This window comes from Neophocaena asiaeorientalis, unplaced genomic scaffold, assembly GCF_003031525.2.
Source record: "Neophocaena asiaeorientalis asiaeorientalis breed wild unplaced genomic scaffold, Neophocaena_asiaeorientalis_V1.1 scaffold427, whole genome shotgun sequence".
Classification (NCBI taxonomy): Eukaryota; Metazoa; Chordata; class Mammalia; order Artiodactyla; family Phocoenidae; genus Neophocaena; species Neophocaena asiaeorientalis.
In genome coordinates, this window is record NW_020172280.1 from 4,375,107 (window position 1) to 4,392,950 (window position 17,844).

Sequence of the window (17,844 nt, forward strand, 5' to 3'; positions counted from 1 at the left end):
TTTTGCGGTACGCAGGCCTCTCACTGTTGTGGCCTCTCCCGTTGCGGAGCACAGGCTCCAGACGCACAGGCCCAGCGGCCATGGCTCACGGGCCTAGTCGCTCCGCAGCATGTGGGATCCTCCCAGACCAGGGCACGAACCCATGTCCCCTGCATCGGCAGGCGGACTCTCAACCACTGCGCCACCAGGGAAGCCCCATTAATCAATTCTTAACCTTCAGTATATTAACATAAAAGAGTTAGTTCCTTCTAAGAAATCTTTATTAAAGGAAGGTATTTTTTAAGTCATATGATTCTTCTGCCATTAATTTTATGAAAGGTCATCCCCCTTTCCTTCCCAATGGCTAATGCAACTTCTCCTGTGGAAATGAATATCTTCATTTTCCATTTCCATGACTTTCTTGGGGTTTGGCTTCACCAGATGTCCTCACAGATCTGTACTTTTGCTTCTGGCCTCTGGGCATTTGTTACTGACCCCCCTCAAGTCATCGTTACCAAGTGTCTGATCAGTTGGTGTCTAAGAGCTTGATGGAGCTTGAATCCTACTGATGACACATAAGCAGCTGTAGACCAAGTGCAGTCAGAGCTCAAATGTTTCTTCAGGGTCCATTGCCTTGCTTGACTCTCTGTAGTCAACATTCCTTACTGTGAGCCCAGCTGGCTGCTTCCTCTCCTCATCTTCACTTCATGAGCATTGCCTTCCAGAACTTTCCCCAGCAAATCTGCTATGGAGTCCCAACAGCAGCAGGGGCTCAAGACACCACATACAGAAAACAGAGAAAGAAATCCCCCCCAACAAGCCCCAGCTTCTATTTTAATGACACAGTTTGCTCCCTGTTCCTGATGAAATCCTTTATAGGAATTGCTCATATACGGTAAAAATATTTTTAGTCTCTTTTCATTCTTTCTACTATTTGGCATCAGCTGAGTAACAGCATCCCCAAAAGTCAGGAAACCATTAAAAAGGAGGAGAGGCCCAAGGCCAGTGAATCCATGAAATGGATAATCAGCCCCTGAATAATCAGGATCTGACTGTACCGTAAACAACCTCCTCCCCCGTTTCTGGGAGCCAAAGGCAAAGCACAGCCAAAAACTCTCTGGAGGAGATCCGAGAGATTTCCTTCTGCACACACCCTGCCCCCAACCCTACCGTGCAGTCAGGACCATAAACAATCCCCCTTCAGCTCAGACATATCTTTCTACACATGAGTAAATTTTCTGGACTTGAACATGAATGCAACTGACTGGCTTAGAGTTTGCATAAGCACTGCTTTGTGTCTCTCTGAGTTTTCCCCAGTGCACATTTTTACATCCGCTGGCAAAGCCAGGCAGTGGCACTCAGAGGGGCATTTGAAACCACATTTTTTGGCTCATTAAATCTATTCTACCGATGTTGCACCCCGTGTCATTCAACCTATTTTCAAGCCGTTTTCTCAATGGGGCACTTCAAGGAGGTTGGGCATGGATTTTGCTAAAAACTGGATTGTGTCCATAAGCCTCATCAAAGCCAGTTTATTCTCGGGCTCTGGCAACCTTTGAATAGCTCTTCCACCTTTGCAGGACTGCCCCACAAAGCCTGCTCTGCACAGTTTGCCTGCAAACCAAGATGTTTATTTCATCTAGTTGCTGAAGTCATGGGGGCCGCGAGGTTACCTCCAGTGAGGGAGGAGGGTCTGTTTCCACCTCACAGCAAACAGCCGCCACAAGTATGTACAATCTCAGAGGTCTCTCTGGATACCTTCCAGAGCCCAGCCAATCAGGGAAATGCTAGAAGCACAGAATGCTTGAAAACATTAGAAAAACATGCCTGACTTGGAGCTTTCCTCATTAATTAGGATGGCCTACAGGATTTGTTGACTCCAAGTCTGAGAAGAAAAGAGCTTACTTGGTTAGTAGCTTGAAAGAGCAGTGATTTTCTTTTCTGTGTCGACCTGCAGTGGGCAGTGCGGATGGCGGGCAGGAGCCGGGAGGTTTGTCCAGGTCATGGCTGCAGTTCTGTCTGCGTGAGCCCCAATCTCTTCCTCTGCGAGCTCCTCCATTTCCCTCTCTGGCTGCAGTGCTAAGGGTGTTAGCCCTCACAGAAAGGATTCTACATCCAAAGCCGTTCCTCTTCTCTTTCTTTCCTGGTGTCCCAACTCGCTACCTGGGAACACTGTAGTAAACTGACCAAGCACATGCCTGATTAGTGCCAGAGACTTGTTTTGCTCTATTGAAATATACCCTGGGGAGCATGTGTCTCTCGATTTGGGGGTAAGCTGAATATTAAGCATTAGCTGCCTGGCTAAAGAAGCTGGAGCACTTCTGTGATGTCTGATAACAGAAATTCAGCTCCTTAGACAGCTGAGATACAAAAGGCCTTAGCCAGGGCAATTAGGCAAGAATGAAATAAAGGAATCCAGGTTAGAGAGGGAGAAATTAAACTATATTTTCAGATGACTTAATTGTGGTTATAGAAAATCCTGAGGAATCCACTAAAGAACCATTAGGATTAATAAATGAGTTCATCAAGGTTATGCAAAAATCAACTGTATTTCTATGCAGGAGCAATGAGCAAACCAAAGGTGAAATTAAGAACGAATTTCATTTATAATAGCATTAAAATAATAAAATACTTAGGAATAAATTTAACCCCCCAAAAAGGTTAGACCCACTACACTCTGAAAACTACACACATTGTTGAAACAAATTAAATAAGAACTAAAAATGTGGAAAGATACCGCAGGTTCATGGATCAAAAGCCTTAGTATTAGTAAGATGGCCATACTACCCAAATTGATCTATAGATTCAGTGCAATCTCTATCAAAATCCCAACTGACTTCTTTTCAGAAATTCACAAGCTAACCCCAGATTCATATTGAAATTGAATTTGAAGGGATCCAGAACAACCAAAATAATCTTGAAAAAAAGAACAAAGTTGGAGGAGTCATACTTCTCAACTTAAACACTTATTACAAAGCTACAGTAATCAAAACAGTGTGGTACTGGCATAAGGACAGACATATAGATCAATAAAATAGATTTGAGAGTCCAGAAATAAACTCTCACGTTTAGAGTCAATTGCCTTTCAACCAAGATGCCAAGACCTTTCAATGGGGAAAGAATAGTCTTTCAACATATGGTGCTGGGACAATGGGTAGACATGCAAAAATAAATTTAAAACAAGAATTTGGACCCTATCAAACACCATATACAACTCAGAATAGATCAAAACCTATGCAATAGCTAAAACTAAAACTCTTAGAGGAAAACATAGGTGTAAATTTTTGTGACCTTGGGGTAGGCAGTGGTTTCTTGGATATGATACTAAAAGCATAAGCAAATAAAGAAGAGACAAACTGGGCACAATTAAATTTTGAAACTTTTGTGTTCCAGAGGATATCATCAAGAAAGTGAAAATAACCCCACAGAATGAGAGAAAATTTTTTGTAAATCATATATATGATAAGGGACTCATATCTATAATATATAAAGAACGATTGTAACTCAACAACAAAAAGACAACCCATTTAAAAAATGGGCAAAATATCTGAATAGACATTTCTTCAAAGAAGATATGTAAATGGCCAATAAGCAGATGATGCTCTACATAATTTGCAATCAGGAAATGCAAATCAAAACTATAGTTAGATACCAATTAACACCCACTAAGATGGCTGTAATTCAAAGAAAATAACAAGTGTTGGCAAGAATGTAGAGAAAATTGGAACCTCATATATTACTGGTTGGAACATAAAATAGTACGACTGCTTTGAGAAACTGTCAGTTCCTCAAATAGTTAAACAGAACTATCATATGACCCAGCAGCTCTACTCCCACATATATCCCCAAAAGAAATGAAAATGAAAATGTATGTCCACATAAACATTTATACACTAATATTCAAAGCAACATTGTTCATAATAGTTAAAAGTGAAAACAACCCAAATGTCCATTGGTGGATATATTAGTAAATGTTCTAAAGAGAACAGAACCAATGGGATATATATATGTTGTTCTGGATATATAACACACACACACACACATACACACACACACATATATAAATATATATATATGATGAAATTTATTATAGGAATTGGTTCACGTGGTTATGGAGGCCAAAAAGTCCTACAATCTGCCATCTGCAGACTGGAGAACAAGGAAAGCTGATAGTTAATTCAGCCTGGGGCCAAAGGCCTGAGAACAAGGGGGCCACTGGCATAAGTCCCAGAGTCTGAAGGCTTGAGAACCAGGAGCTCTGATGTCCAAGGACAGGAGAGGATGTATATCTTAGTTCAAGAAGAGAGAGATAAAATATGTCCTTCCTTTGCCTTTTTGTTCTATTTGGCCCTTCAGTGGATTCGACGAGACCTGCCCACACTGGTGTGGATGAGTCTTCTTTACTCAATGGCAGCCAGGTCATATTTGAATATTCTTATTCTCCTCTCTGCCTCGAAAATCCTCCTGGTTTGTAGAGAGAGTGGTCTCATTTTTAGCTTATAAAAGCCAAAGTTGACATTTTCTGTTGTTGTGTTTTGTTTTCAAGGCTCAGAGTAGCAAGCAACAAAGGCTTGAGGGACCTCACTTCCTGTCTGCCTCCCCAGCTCCCTGGAGACTTGAATCTCAAATAAATGTTTCTGTCAGGAGGCTGAGCTCCCAGCTGTGTAAATTGGTCACAGATGTAATTGCATTTGCCCTCTGCCCTGGAGGAACACAGGCCTGTGGTTGGGGGTTTAGACGTCTCAGAATGAAAGACATTACTCCTGACTCTGGTTAATAGCCGTGAAGCCCAAAATCAGCTGCCACAGACAGGCCAAAGTGTGGCCAGATGTACAGGGCTGTTGCTAGCCAGACTCCAGGCCTGCACAGCCAGTTACCCAAACGGGATCATTTCATTGGCCAGTCGGGCACAGTCAAGACCCAAGCTTTTCCATTGGCTCTTCTTACTTCCAAACATGACTCCAACCACACCCTTCACCCCCCTCCCTCCCTAATGCACACAGGACCTCTGCCAACAGCTCCAATCCTCATTTCTTGAATAGTAGGCAACGGCAGCCCTAGCACATCAACACTGCCCGTGATATAACTACTAGAATCCAAAGAAAATAAGCAGAGAAATATGCTGCTGACACCCATCCAGTACCCTGAGATCCTAACACAGGGTTGACTTAACCAAACAGCATTTCAGTGGTGCCTGGCGTAGAAATTGAAGCCCAGAGACCAGACCTCAGCAGGGGGCGATGAGGCTGAGTTAGACCAACTCTTTGGGCATTTGAAGCCCTGGATATAGGACATACGAGGCTGTCCAGGACGGAGAGTCAGAGCCGGTCTGTACTTTGCTGGGATGGAAAGGGTGAAAAACACTGCCTGACAATCCCTGAAAATACTGTGAAAGGACCTTTACATCGTGACAATTCCTCCAGCTAGCTTTCTAAAGATCACCGACCAGGCAGCTGAGTCTTTTGTTCAGGAGCTGCTGGGTAGCAGATCTCCAGGAGACTGAAGATGCGTTGAATGAACTTTTAAACAATGTTTATAGAATGTTCCTATTTCTGGGGTTTTCGCTCTCATTAAAGAACTGGCCGACAAATATGTGCTCCAAGCACTGAGACAGACTTGGACTTTCTTGCACCACCTACTGTGTAACGGGTCGTGGCTAGGGGTGCAGGCTCTGCCTGGCTTGGAATTCACGCTCTCCCATCTATTAAACTTGTGACTTGGAGAGTCAATCTTCTCCTCAATTTCCTCATTTGTAAAATGGGAATAATAAAAGGCCCTACTTTATAGAGTTGCTAGGAGACTACATAAAATAATTCATGTAACATGCTTTGGAGAGAAACTGGCATATGAGAAAGAGGGGTGGTGGGTGGAGAGAGAAAGGAGGAGAGGAGGAGGGGCAGGGGCAGGGATCATCATGTGATTCTTAGCATGCAATTCTGAGTTCAAAGAACTGAGTGATTTGCAAGAACAAAAGTAGGGCTTCCCTGGTGGCACAGTGGTTGAGAGTCCGCCTGTCCATGTAGGGTACATGGGTTCGTGCGCCGGTCCGGGAAGATCCCACATGCCGCGGAGCAGCTGGGCCCGTGAGCCATGGCCGCTGAGCCTGCGCGTCTGGAGCCTGTGCTCCTCAACGGGAGAGGCCACAACAGTGAGAGGCCCGCGTACCGCAAAGAAAAACAAAAAAAATGTATACCAATTCTCATCCAACAATTTATATGATGAAATTTATTATAGGAATTGGTTCACGTGGTTATGGAGGCCAAAAAGTCCTACAATTTATATGAGCTAGTTGTCCAGTGTTTACACTTAGTTATAAAAGCAAGAATAGGAATCAAATTAATGTTTAATTGTGTCTGAGAGCTCTGGAAGTAATATTCATTCATAGGTATATAAACTCAGTGGAGGAAGCACACATCTCATTAATAGATGAATTTCCAATAAAAGTTTACTTTTTACATGTCGTTATCCTTTTCAAAGTATATGAAATATATAGGTTGTTTTGATCAATTGTGTAGGGATAATAAAGTAATAGTAACTCAATCCAGATTAATGTTTAACCTTTAGTCACAGGAATTTTTTTAAAACTAATTTTATTCTTTTTGTTGAAGAAAAATATGATAGGGTAATCGGTAAATGACTCTGAAGTATAAAATGTATTATTACAACAGGATATAATTCTGTGGGGAAGTAGAATTGAGATACAAGTTCAAGGAGAAAAAGGAGAAATTTAAAATTTACATTCATTAAAAAAAGAACTTGTGTATTTTAAATGGTGATGATTAAATGAGTAATCACAGTTTTATTTTTAAATTTCAATATTTGCCATACATCAAACCAGACATTTAATCTTTTGCAATAACTTAAAACTTATGATAAAACCTTTTAGGTGACAGTCTTAAAAATATAAGGAATTGGGGACTTCCCTGGTGGCACAGTGGTTAAGACTCCACACTCTCAATGCAGGGGGCCTGGGTTCGATCCCTGGTCAGGGAACTAGATCCCACATGCGTGCCACAACTAAGGAGCCGGCGAGCTGCAACTAATGAGCCTGCCGGCCACAACTAAAGACCTGGCACAACCAAATAACTGAATGAATTAGTTAAATAAATATTTTAAAAATGCAAGGAATTGGATAGCATTACTATTACTATCATATAACATTACTATTACTATTGTATAGCATTACTATTACTATCAAAATTACTATGGTATATGTGAAAAATGTTTGAAGATGACCTATTCTATCTGTGTGTGTACATGTAATTATTCCATTGAGACCACTTTTTACCTTCCTTAAGTCCATGGAAATATAGAAGTCAAGTATATGTTCTAGATCTTTTTTTTTTCTATGGCAGGGATCCCCAGTCTTTTCCTGGTGTTATGGACTGAATTGTGTTCCCCCCCAAATGCATATGTTGAAACCCTAAACCCCAATGTGATAGTATTTGGAGATAGGGCTTTTAGGGAGGCAGTTAAGTTTAAATGAGGTCATAAGAATGAGATCCTAACCTGATTGGACTGATGTCCTTATAAGAAGAGGAAGAGATACCAGAGATCTCTCTCCTCTCTCTCTCTCTCTCTCTCTCCCTGCACACTCACAGAAGAAAGGCCATGTGAGGACACGGCAGGAAGGCGGCCATCTGCAAGACCGAAAGAGACCTCACGAAAAACCAACCCTGACAGCACCTTGATCTGGGACATTCACCTCCAGAATTGTGAGAAAATAGGTATCTGTTGTTTAAGCCACTCCATTTATAGTGTTTGGTTTTAGCAGCGCTAGCAGACTGTTACACTGATGATGATCCTTTAAATGATCACTTGGAAAGAAATGTTGATAATGAAAGCTGCTGACAGTTACAGATGAGGCAGGTTAGGCTGCAAGGTCAAGGTTATCTGGCAGCTGGTGATCAGACTGCTGGCAAATATATGATGACTTCCGTATGGTGAGATTTCCTTAATGATGCAGTAAGAGAAGACTCACTGTGGGCAGATCACTGGGAAATATTTCCTAGAGGACATGAGGCGGGCAATGAAAAATGGGAGGTTCTAGGGGTGGCATTTAGGATGGAAAGATAGTATGACCAATGGCTCCGAGGAGAAGAGGCCATGACTGTGCCAACTGTGAGTAGACTTGAGGCAAATTTTACCCGCAGAGGAGTGATGGGCTCTGTCCCTACCCTGAGATTCACCAGCACAGTTACATGGAAGGGGTCCCAGTTGCTTTGTACATGAACGCACTTTGCTCCCCAGTTTGATTTAAACTCTGTTAGGCTAAGGACTCCTTGATTGACTTCCTCCACCTGCTGGGACCTTCTGCTCTTCTGCATTTCCATCTTGGCATGGAGGGATCACACCCTCCCAGGACTTTCATTATCACCTCTACACTCTCTCCTTTATTTCTGTATCCTTTAGGACATCACATGGCTGCCCACTCCCTCAAATTCCACCCTGCACCCTCTTCATTCATCAACTCCCTCAGTACCTCCATGGACCTCATACAACCTGTGAATATCCTAAAAACCATTGAATTGTACACTTTAAAATGGTAATTTTTATGGTATATGAATTATATCTCAATTTTTAAAGTTAGACTACTATATTGAAAAAAATCATCCCTATAAAAATACAACTAAGAAATGGGCTTCCCTGGTGGCATAGTGGTTGAGAGTCCACTTGCTGATGCAGGGGACACAGGTTCGTGCCTCGGTCCGGGAAGATCCCGCATGCCGCGGAGCAGCTGGGCCCGTGAGCCATGGCTGCTAAGCCTGCGCGTCCGAGATTGAAATATGGAATAATTTTTATTCTGCTAAGATTAAATGTTGCTGTTTGATAATCAATATAAAATTTTATGATATTTGTTTAAAATTTTTTTTAAACCCATTGGTAAATAATTGAACAAAGGTAGTGGAAGCATGGGAGAAATGAATAGAGTGAAGGACATTTCTGTAGGAATGAGTCTGGGTAAAGAGAAGAAGGAGGGAGGCAATGAGAGACTGGTGGGAGATCTATCTGGGAGGAGAATAAATGCTGGCTGAATGAATAGAGTTTCACATTTTTTGTATTAGGGTAAACAGGAAATTAACAGCAATCACTTGCATTAACATTTGAACAAGTTTTAACACTGCTATACATGCCAGTGGAGCCGGTTTCAGACTAAACCATCTTGTATGGGACGTGAGCTTGCAAATGGAAAGACGAAGAATTCTGAAAACATATGCTGGTGTCAGTTTTTACAGGCAGTGTTTGAATTTGCATTTTAATGTTATGAGAAATGTCTTTAGTGAATAAAGCCTGTGCTTCTGGGTAAAGGATAGTTTACCCTCTAAGGGGTTCTCAACTCTTTGACTCTCCACCTCATTTGGGAGTTCCTGGACCTTCCACATTCTAAAGCAGGGTTCCTCCCAAAGCAATCACCACCTCATAAAATGTACAATGGGCTGGGCTTTTTATTGAAGGAAACAGTGATACCATCTCAAGAACTTTGCTTTGTTTCTCCCCATCCGAGCAGAAAGCATGTGGCAGTGAGTAGGTACATTATAAAGTTGGAACTAGAAAACATGTTTATGGCATAATGATTACAGGGCCCCAGTAAACACGAAGAAAAAGCAAATGAGGGTTTAATATATCATGAATAACATAATGTACTGAGCTTAAAAGATCTTGAGAGAACATTATAGACCAACATTCTCATTTAAAACATGGGAAAACTGAACTCCTCTTCTGGGAAGATGGAGAAGTACTTTTCACTATCCCTTCTGCTAATGCGACTGAAACCCCTGGACGTTATATATAAGACAAAGGTAAGAAAACTCTGAAAGGTGGAGAAAAGAAGGCAGACTAGCAAGGGAATCTCAGGACCAAAGGACCAATTCTACACAATCTCTTCCAGAAAAGAGAAGAGGAAAGATCACTTTCCAATTCATGGTTATGAAAAAAGTCTTACCCTGATAACAAAAGCAAAGACAGTACCAAAAGCTACAAAAAGCTACAGCTAACATTATACCTAATGTTGAAAGACTAATTTCTCCCTGAGACTGGCAACAAGAGAAGGATCTCTGGTTTTATTACTTATATTCAACATAGTGCTGAGTTAAAAATACAAAATTAAAAATACAGTACTGTCTATAATCAGTCAAAAAATGAAAATACCTTTTCCACAAATGGTGCTGGAGCAATTGGACATCCGTGAACAAACAAATTGAACCTTGACCTAAGTCTCACACCTTATACAAAAATTAACTCAAAATGGATCATGGACTTAAATGTAAAACATCAAACTATAAAACTTTTAGATAAACAGCATCAGAGAAAGTCTTCAGGATCTAGGGCTAGGCAGTGTGTTAGACTTGACACCAAGAGCATGATTCATAAAAGAAAAAAATTAATAAATTGAACATCAAAATTAAAAACTTTTGTCAGTGAAAGACCCTGTTAAGGGGATGAAAAGGCAAGCTAGAGACTGGGAGAAAATATTTGCAAACCACATCTTTGACAAGGAGTTATATCTAAATGATATAAAGACCTCTATAGTTTCAATGGTTAAAAAAAATCAGGGCTTCCCACTGGTGGCGAAGTGGTTTAGAATCTGCCTAACAATGCAGGGGACATGGGTTCGAGCCCTGGTCCAGGAAGATCCCACATGCGGCGGAGCAACTAAGGCCGTGCACCACAACTACTGAGCCTGCACTCTAGAGCCCACGAACCACAACTACTGAAGCCCGCACATCTGGAGCCCATGCTCCGCGACAACAGAAGCCACGGCAATGAGAAGCCCGCGCACCGCGATGAAGAGTAGCCCCCACTCGCTGCGACTAGAGAAAGCTCGTGTGCAGTAGCAAAGACCCGATGCAGCCAAAAATAAATAAATGGCCCTTAAAAAAAAAAATCAACCCAATTAGAAGACTAGTCCAAAATTCACAGACAGACATTTCACGGAAGAACACATACAGATGGCAAATAAGCACATGAATATATGTTCGACATCATTAGGGAAACGCAAACTAAAACCACAGGGAGATCACTACACACCCAACAGAATAACTACAGTAAAAGACAGTGACTCCAGGAAATGCTGCCGAGGATGCAGAGAAACTAGATCACTCGTCGACTGCGGGTGGGAATGTAAAATTGTACTCTGGAAAACAGCTTGGCAGCGTCTTAAAAAACTAAGCACATGTCTACCATATGACCCAGCAACTGTGCTCCTGGATATTTATCCAGAGAAAGGAAAATGTGTATTTATGCAAAAACCTATACACAAATGTTTTTAGTAGTTTTATTTAAACATCTCATAAAGGAAATTTTAAAGGTTGATAGGATCCTAATAGTCATTGAGCATTCAACATTAACTGTCTAATAGAAGGGTAGACCAGATGACCATTAAGTTCTACTTCAAATCTGAAATATTGATTTTATGTAAAAGCCCTCTGCTAGGTTTATGAGAGAATACAAAAAACAGGTGTCCCTGACTTCCAAAACTCTCACCTGTAAGGCCAGTACAGACAGGGTTGGAGATAGGGAGACCATTGCAACTGAAGCTGTCTATGGGAATGGGGATACAGATCAGGTGCATTGAGAGGAGGTAACCTGAAAATTAGCCATAATGCCCAGGGTCACAGATGATACATGGAACTTTTGTCAAGGGGAATATAAGTTAAGACTCTAAGCGAATAGATTGTTCCTAGAGTCAAAGAGGTCAGGGATGAGGTCTGTGTCCTGGAAACGGGAAGGGATGGAGAGAATTGTATTGAGACAGGCAGTCAGAGTGGTGAGGCTGGGTTGTTCAAGATCACGTGCTACCATAAGGATGTGTATCTCTTTTATGCAGTGCTCTGTGGTCATTCTCCAAAATTTCCAAGTCCCAGTTCTTTGTTTTTGTTGTGTTGAGTGTTTGTTCAAGTTTCTCAGTAAGTATGTGTATGGTGACAACTCTCCACTCACTGTCCTTTCAAATATTAGTCATTTCTGTCTAAAAGGAGGAAGCATAACCCACCTCTACTTCTGATGCTTGCTTAGCCCCAGCCTCAGATGATCTCTAGACTATTGGGGGAGGGGGTAGGAGAACACTGCTGACCTTAAACCCTTTTAAATTTACTGCCCTTCTTTTCTTACCTGTAGTATCCAATAGACCTATTTAACCCAAGTTCTTTGGGATATATTTATAATCCCAGTGTTTGTCTGTCCTTCCTCCTCAGCAGGGTCTGAATTTATCTGGTGACTGCCAGCCATACGTCTGTGTCAGATGGGGCTTACCCTTTAGTCTGCCCTATTTGTCTGGTAAATCACGGTATTATTCTGGGTGCTTTCCTACTAAGGCAGACAATCAAAGCATAGGCAGCATCTCTTCTGAGTTTTTTTTCTAATCCCTGCCTTTAAAATTCTGCCCACGACTGGAGTGTAACACCTTTATCAATTTCCTCTTAATTAACTAGACTCTCTTGCAACTATCCCCATCATCAACCAATATTTGTTAAGAATCGCAGCGTGTCATTGTTGGACAGGGAGAGCATTTCATTAGAGCAACTATGAAACGTTACTGTTGTGTAGACACAACAGCAGATACAGATATTTGCAATCTGGGGCGTCTGAAAAACTGTAGATTTGAAAGCAAGTGTCAAAGTGCCCTCTAGTGGTGCATACAGCACACTGACTGTCAGTGTCCTTTCTCCAGAGCAAAGGGAAGACAGGTTGCAAAGATACAGGACTACTGGAAACCTGGCTTTTTGAATCCTATTCTCAGTTTCTTTCAGAAACCCTGAGATTCAGACAGGATGTGACACATGAAGATTTAAGTTATTAAAAAGAGGCTTCAGGCATCCAAGACCGGGAAGAAATAATGAATACGGAGAGGCTGTAGAAAACACTCGGCCTTTCTTACCAGTCTGCTCGGAAGAATTGAGTTCTGCTTAGCAGTTTTTCAGCCAGGAGTGACACTATTTGATTGGCTAATGATTTATTGATTTATCACACGTTGACCTAGAGGGAGCGTCTCCACTAGGCCACTTCTTCAATTTGATGACAAGAGAACAAGTTGGGCACATCTCCAGGAGAGGGACCCCAATCCACTGCCGCTGATCCGCCACAGAGCCCAGAGGCTTTGTGTGCAGGTGTCCTTAGCTACCCCAGTAATGGACATGGAGATGTGTGCACATCGATTTTTGTCAATCTGTCATGTTTTAGAGGAATTTTCTATATCCTTTTTAAAATGGTAAATTGCTTTGGCTATCGAGTTAATTTCCTCTCTTAAATGAATTAGCCCCCAAGAATCTAAGGCTTTGGTGATCTCTGAGAATGCTTTCAGATGTGAAACAATTATCCTAAGTCTTCTCAAAGCTCAGCTTATTATACGTTGGGCCTTAAATTAGGCTTAATTGTACCAGAAATTTACTATATGAGATATTCCTTAAGATGAGTAGCTCACCAGCTGAAACGTGGAATTCTTTCTATCCTATGGCAGAGTGCTGTGTGGTTGAGGTGTACATATTAAGCTTCTACATGAAGCTGTCAGTCAGAGACGAGGCAGATGCCCCCAATTAATTTCAACATTAATATAAATGTACTGAAATAATACAGTCAATAAAACATACTAGGTGCCACAAAAGAAAATAGAGGTGGTCTTGCATTTGATCAGAAACAGAGAAAACAGTGCACCGACAAAAAAAGTTAAAAAGGAGGAGTCTGTTTCATTCCTAAAGAGAAAGTTCGTAAATATGCATATTTGTAAATCTGCGTTTTTCAAGGAAGACTTCTTAGGATTTTCATTTGATGTTGTTTTTATTTTTAAAAAGAGGTTGAAAGAAGGCAGAGAGATCAAAGAGAGGAGCTGGAAATGAGGAGCTGTTTCCAAGACAGCAAAAGGGAGGATGAAACGTTATGAATTTGAAGGAGACAGCATTTGACTAATGCAATGCAAAGAACGAGGCGAGAGGAAACGAGAGACGATCCTTGGCGAAACTGAGAATAGGAAACACGCGACTCAAGTCTGAAGCTTCTCTATTTAAAGCTCCAAACTGCCCTCCGGCTGCCCCCAGCGCCCACCCCCCCTCCCAGCTCGTAGGCCCGCCAGGCTTCCGTGTCTCTTCCCCCTCCGAAGAAATTTCACCTCAGAAAACCAGAGGTACACTGAAACTCTTGACTTCTCACGGAGGCTGTGGAATTTCAACATGAGGTAACATCTCGGGGAAACCCACCTAGTGTGATTCAAAATCGAGGGACGTCCTGTCCAGGGCCCCTAGTAAGTCCGTTTCAGACATCCAAGGACTGGAAAGTTACTGAAGACAGAAAGTTACAGATTCTCAGAAAAACCACATCCTATAGAAGCGCAGCCAGCTTGGATACAGCTGGGGACCAAAACAGATATGAACCCACCCCCTCTTTCTTTATCTATTGCAGCTTGCCCTTTGAAGCCCAATAAAAGATTCAAACGCCCACCCCTTGGTGACAAAGCCACTCCATGAGTCTGGCCCCTTTCCTCTCTTGGAAAGTGAATAAAAACTCTTTTTCTCCTCTTGATAATATTTCTGTGAATTCTTTCACAGTGTGCGTTGGCTCACCTAACATTTCATGCTAGACTTTCTCCAAGGGGGGCAAACACTTCTCAGGAGCTGGGGTGGCAGGAGCCTGAGGTTGGGGAAGAGAGAAATGTATGTGAAAGTCTATGTTTAGTCTTTAATTTTAATTAAAAAAAATTTTTTTGAAATATAGTTAATTTACAATGTATTAGTTTCAGGTGTACAGCAAAATGATTTATATATATATATGTATACTTTTTTATATTCTCTTCCAATATAGGTAATTACAAGATACTGAGTATAGTTCCCTGTGCTGTACAGTAGGTCCTTGTTGGTTATCTATTATATATGTAGTAGTGTGTATATTTTAATCCCAAACTCCTAACTTATCCCTCCCCTACTATGTTTGTGAGTTTGTTTGTTTTCTGTGTTTGTGAGTCTATGTTTTCTATGTTTGTGACTCTATTTCTGTTTTGTTTGTTTTCTATGTTTGTTTTCTATGTTTGTGAGTCTATTTCTGTCTTGTTTGTTTTCTATGTTTGTGAGTCTATTTCTGTTTTGTAAGTAAGTTCATTTGTATCGTTTTTTTTAGATTCCACATATAAGCGATATCATACGGTATTTGCCTTTCTCTGTCTGACTGACTTCACTTAGTATCAATCTCTAGGTCTATCCATGTTGCTGCAAAGGGCATTATTTCATTCTTTTTAATGGCTGAGTGGTATTCCATTGTATATATACACCACATCTTCATCCATTCCTCTGTTAATGGACAGTTAGGTTGTGATATATGTTTAGTCTTTAACATGAACACACATTTTGACATTACTCATTAATTCATCTGAGTTCATTTTTACATAAAATAATATTAACAATAACATCACGGTACCGTTTATTAAATTATATGTTCCAAGCACAGTGATAAAGACTACATATACATTATCTTACTTAATCCTCTCATTAAACCTCTTAAAATGGGTATCAATATTATCTGCATGTTTACATGAGCAAATAGGCTCAGAATGGAGGCAAAACTTGCCCAGGAATGGCTGACAAGTGGTAATGCTGGGTTTCAAACCCAGGTGTGTCCTGTCAGCAGAATGACCTTGAAAACTGGAACTCTTCAATCAGATAAAGCCATGAGAGAAATCCAAAATTCAATTCGCTACCACTGTAATATCTGTAAGCGTGGCATGATCTCAACAGGCGAGAAGTTTATAAAAAACTTTTCAGGATTCCATCAAGTTCAAAGATTTTAAAAGTTGTCCAGAAGTGAGATCATACGTTAGGCGACAAGACAGGTTGAAAAGGTCATATGAAAAGGTCTCACTTGCCAAAGCTGACACGATTTAAGCCTCAGAAAGAGAATAATGACTGTGCCCTCTGATATACATTAAATCTGGAAAGCCATGGGGTCCATAGTGAGATGCAAAAAGTGAGAATTAACAGGGTTTTTTTTAATCTATAAAAGCAGGTGAATAGAATGCATTTTTTGTTTGTTTGTTTGTTTTTTTGTTTTTGTTTTTTTGCGCTATGCGGGCCTCTCACTGCTGTGGCCTCTCCCGTTGCGGAGCACAGGCTCCGGACGCGCAGGCTCAGCAGCCATGGCTCACGGGCCCAGCTGCTCCGCGGCATGTGGGATCTTCCCGGACCGGGGCACGAACCTGCGTCCCCTGCATCGGCAGGCGGACTCTCAACCACTGCGCCACCAGGGAAGCCCTAGAATGCATTTTTATTGAGCCTTGTTATTGCTGTTGTTGGCTCATTTATTAAATCAATGAAGAATACAGAATGTAGAAAATTAACAATTGAAAAGCACTGACTGACTGAAAGAGAATATCAGTTGACCAGCTTCATAAGTAATAACCTTCAGTTACTGAAAATCATCTAAAAATACAAAATTTAATTATCTATAATGTTCAATATCTGAAAGGGTTATGTCATCTCTTTTTTAAATATGAAAGAAGGTTGCATGAGGCCTGGAGACCTTCACGTTCGAAGGGAACCCATCACGTTCGAAGGTCTCCAGGGTTACAAGAAGAAAACATTCACACATCTAAAGTTTATCAGTGAGGTGGGAGCTGGAGCCTCCCGTCTACTCCTGCTGGAGTAGAGAAGAATTAGGTCAGGTGCATAATTTAAATCCAGGGAGACCACTGCTCTCTTGTTGTCATGGAGTCATAAAGGAACAGCAAGAACCAAGCACGTTCCATCAGGGTCACAAATGAGAATCCAGGCAGCCTTCAGCTGTAAGTCTCCCTCAGTAGAGAATGTTGGTGAACTGGTAGGGTGACCATCTTCCTTAAACAAATAAGTGTTTTTCAACCTGGGGGGAATTAAAAATTCAGAATTAAGTACAGAAATGCTTAAGAGAATCAGAACACTAGTGTCAATACCCTTATGTTAAGAACGTGTCTGCATATTTGGTATTTTGCCTGTAAGACAGCCTTTTCACTACAATTTGAAATGTGTATTTGTGCAATCGACTTAAACATATGATTTTAAGGTGAAAGTCGTTCTCAGTATTGAAACTTCTAAGAGAACTTTGGGTTTACTTTAGTTTATTGGATTTGTAACAATTACTTAGTTCTCCAGAAGGTTTTGCTTGGTATTGATAAATCAGGTCACTGCTGACTTAAAAGGGAAAAGCTTAGGTTGACGCAGCTGCTAAAGGCACTTCCCCAACAGAACATCAGCCCTGGGTCTTGGCACCTTTGCCATTTCCTCATCCAGCCCCTCCCTACCTCTAGTTCACAAAAGGAGGCTGTGATAGAAAAGGCTGCCCGCACTTCAGCGGGCTGCTTCCTCCATCCGGTCACAAATTCTAGGTACAGCCAGATGGGTTTTCCATGGCCCCTGTGTCCTCTACCCTGTCCAAGACAATGCATAGCACTCGGCAGCATGCGTGGGCACAGAGGGGACAAAGGAACAGATTAAGAAAATGCTTGCTTGTGTCTGGCTTTTCTAATCTAGCAGCTTCTCATCGTGCGCTTTGCCCTGTTTGTATGCGGTGTCGTTCAGGGAACCCAGTGCCATCCCGCACAGCACCCAGCGGTGACGTTATCAAACCTGCCCCCCCCCAACCTGGCAACTGAGTCTTTTAAACTTCCTTGGTCAATGCGATATTCCCATGACTTAGTTGTAATACTTCTAGTCTCTGGATGGCCCAAGGCTCTCCTCTGCAGGAAGGCAATCCTATTATTACAGCAAAAAATTGTTCCAGAAATAGTCTCACTAGGGAATTTCCTTGCTAGGAAATTTCTCTTAACATAGTTTCAGCCCAAGGTTCTCATTCTAAAGAACAAGTTTTCCAACATGTATGCAAATGGCAACCATGTAATTTGTACCGCCCTCA

At 41.5% G+C, this 17,844-nt stretch overlaps 1 long non-coding RNA gene across 1 annotated transcript in view; it reads left to right on the forward strand.

Moving 5' to 3' along the window:
• Positions 1-14,472, forward strand: part of LOC112412256 (uncharacterized) — an 18,056-nt gene extending 3,584 nt beyond the window's left edge. Inside the window, exons 2-3 of the long non-coding RNA XR_003005765.1 lie at positions 7,581-7,706; positions 13,767-14,472. This is a non-coding gene — a long non-coding RNA (uncharacterized LOC112412256). The remainder of the gene's footprint in view (positions 1-7,580; positions 7,707-13,766) is intronic.
• The last annotated feature ends 3,372 nt before the right edge of the window (positions 14,473-17,844 follow it).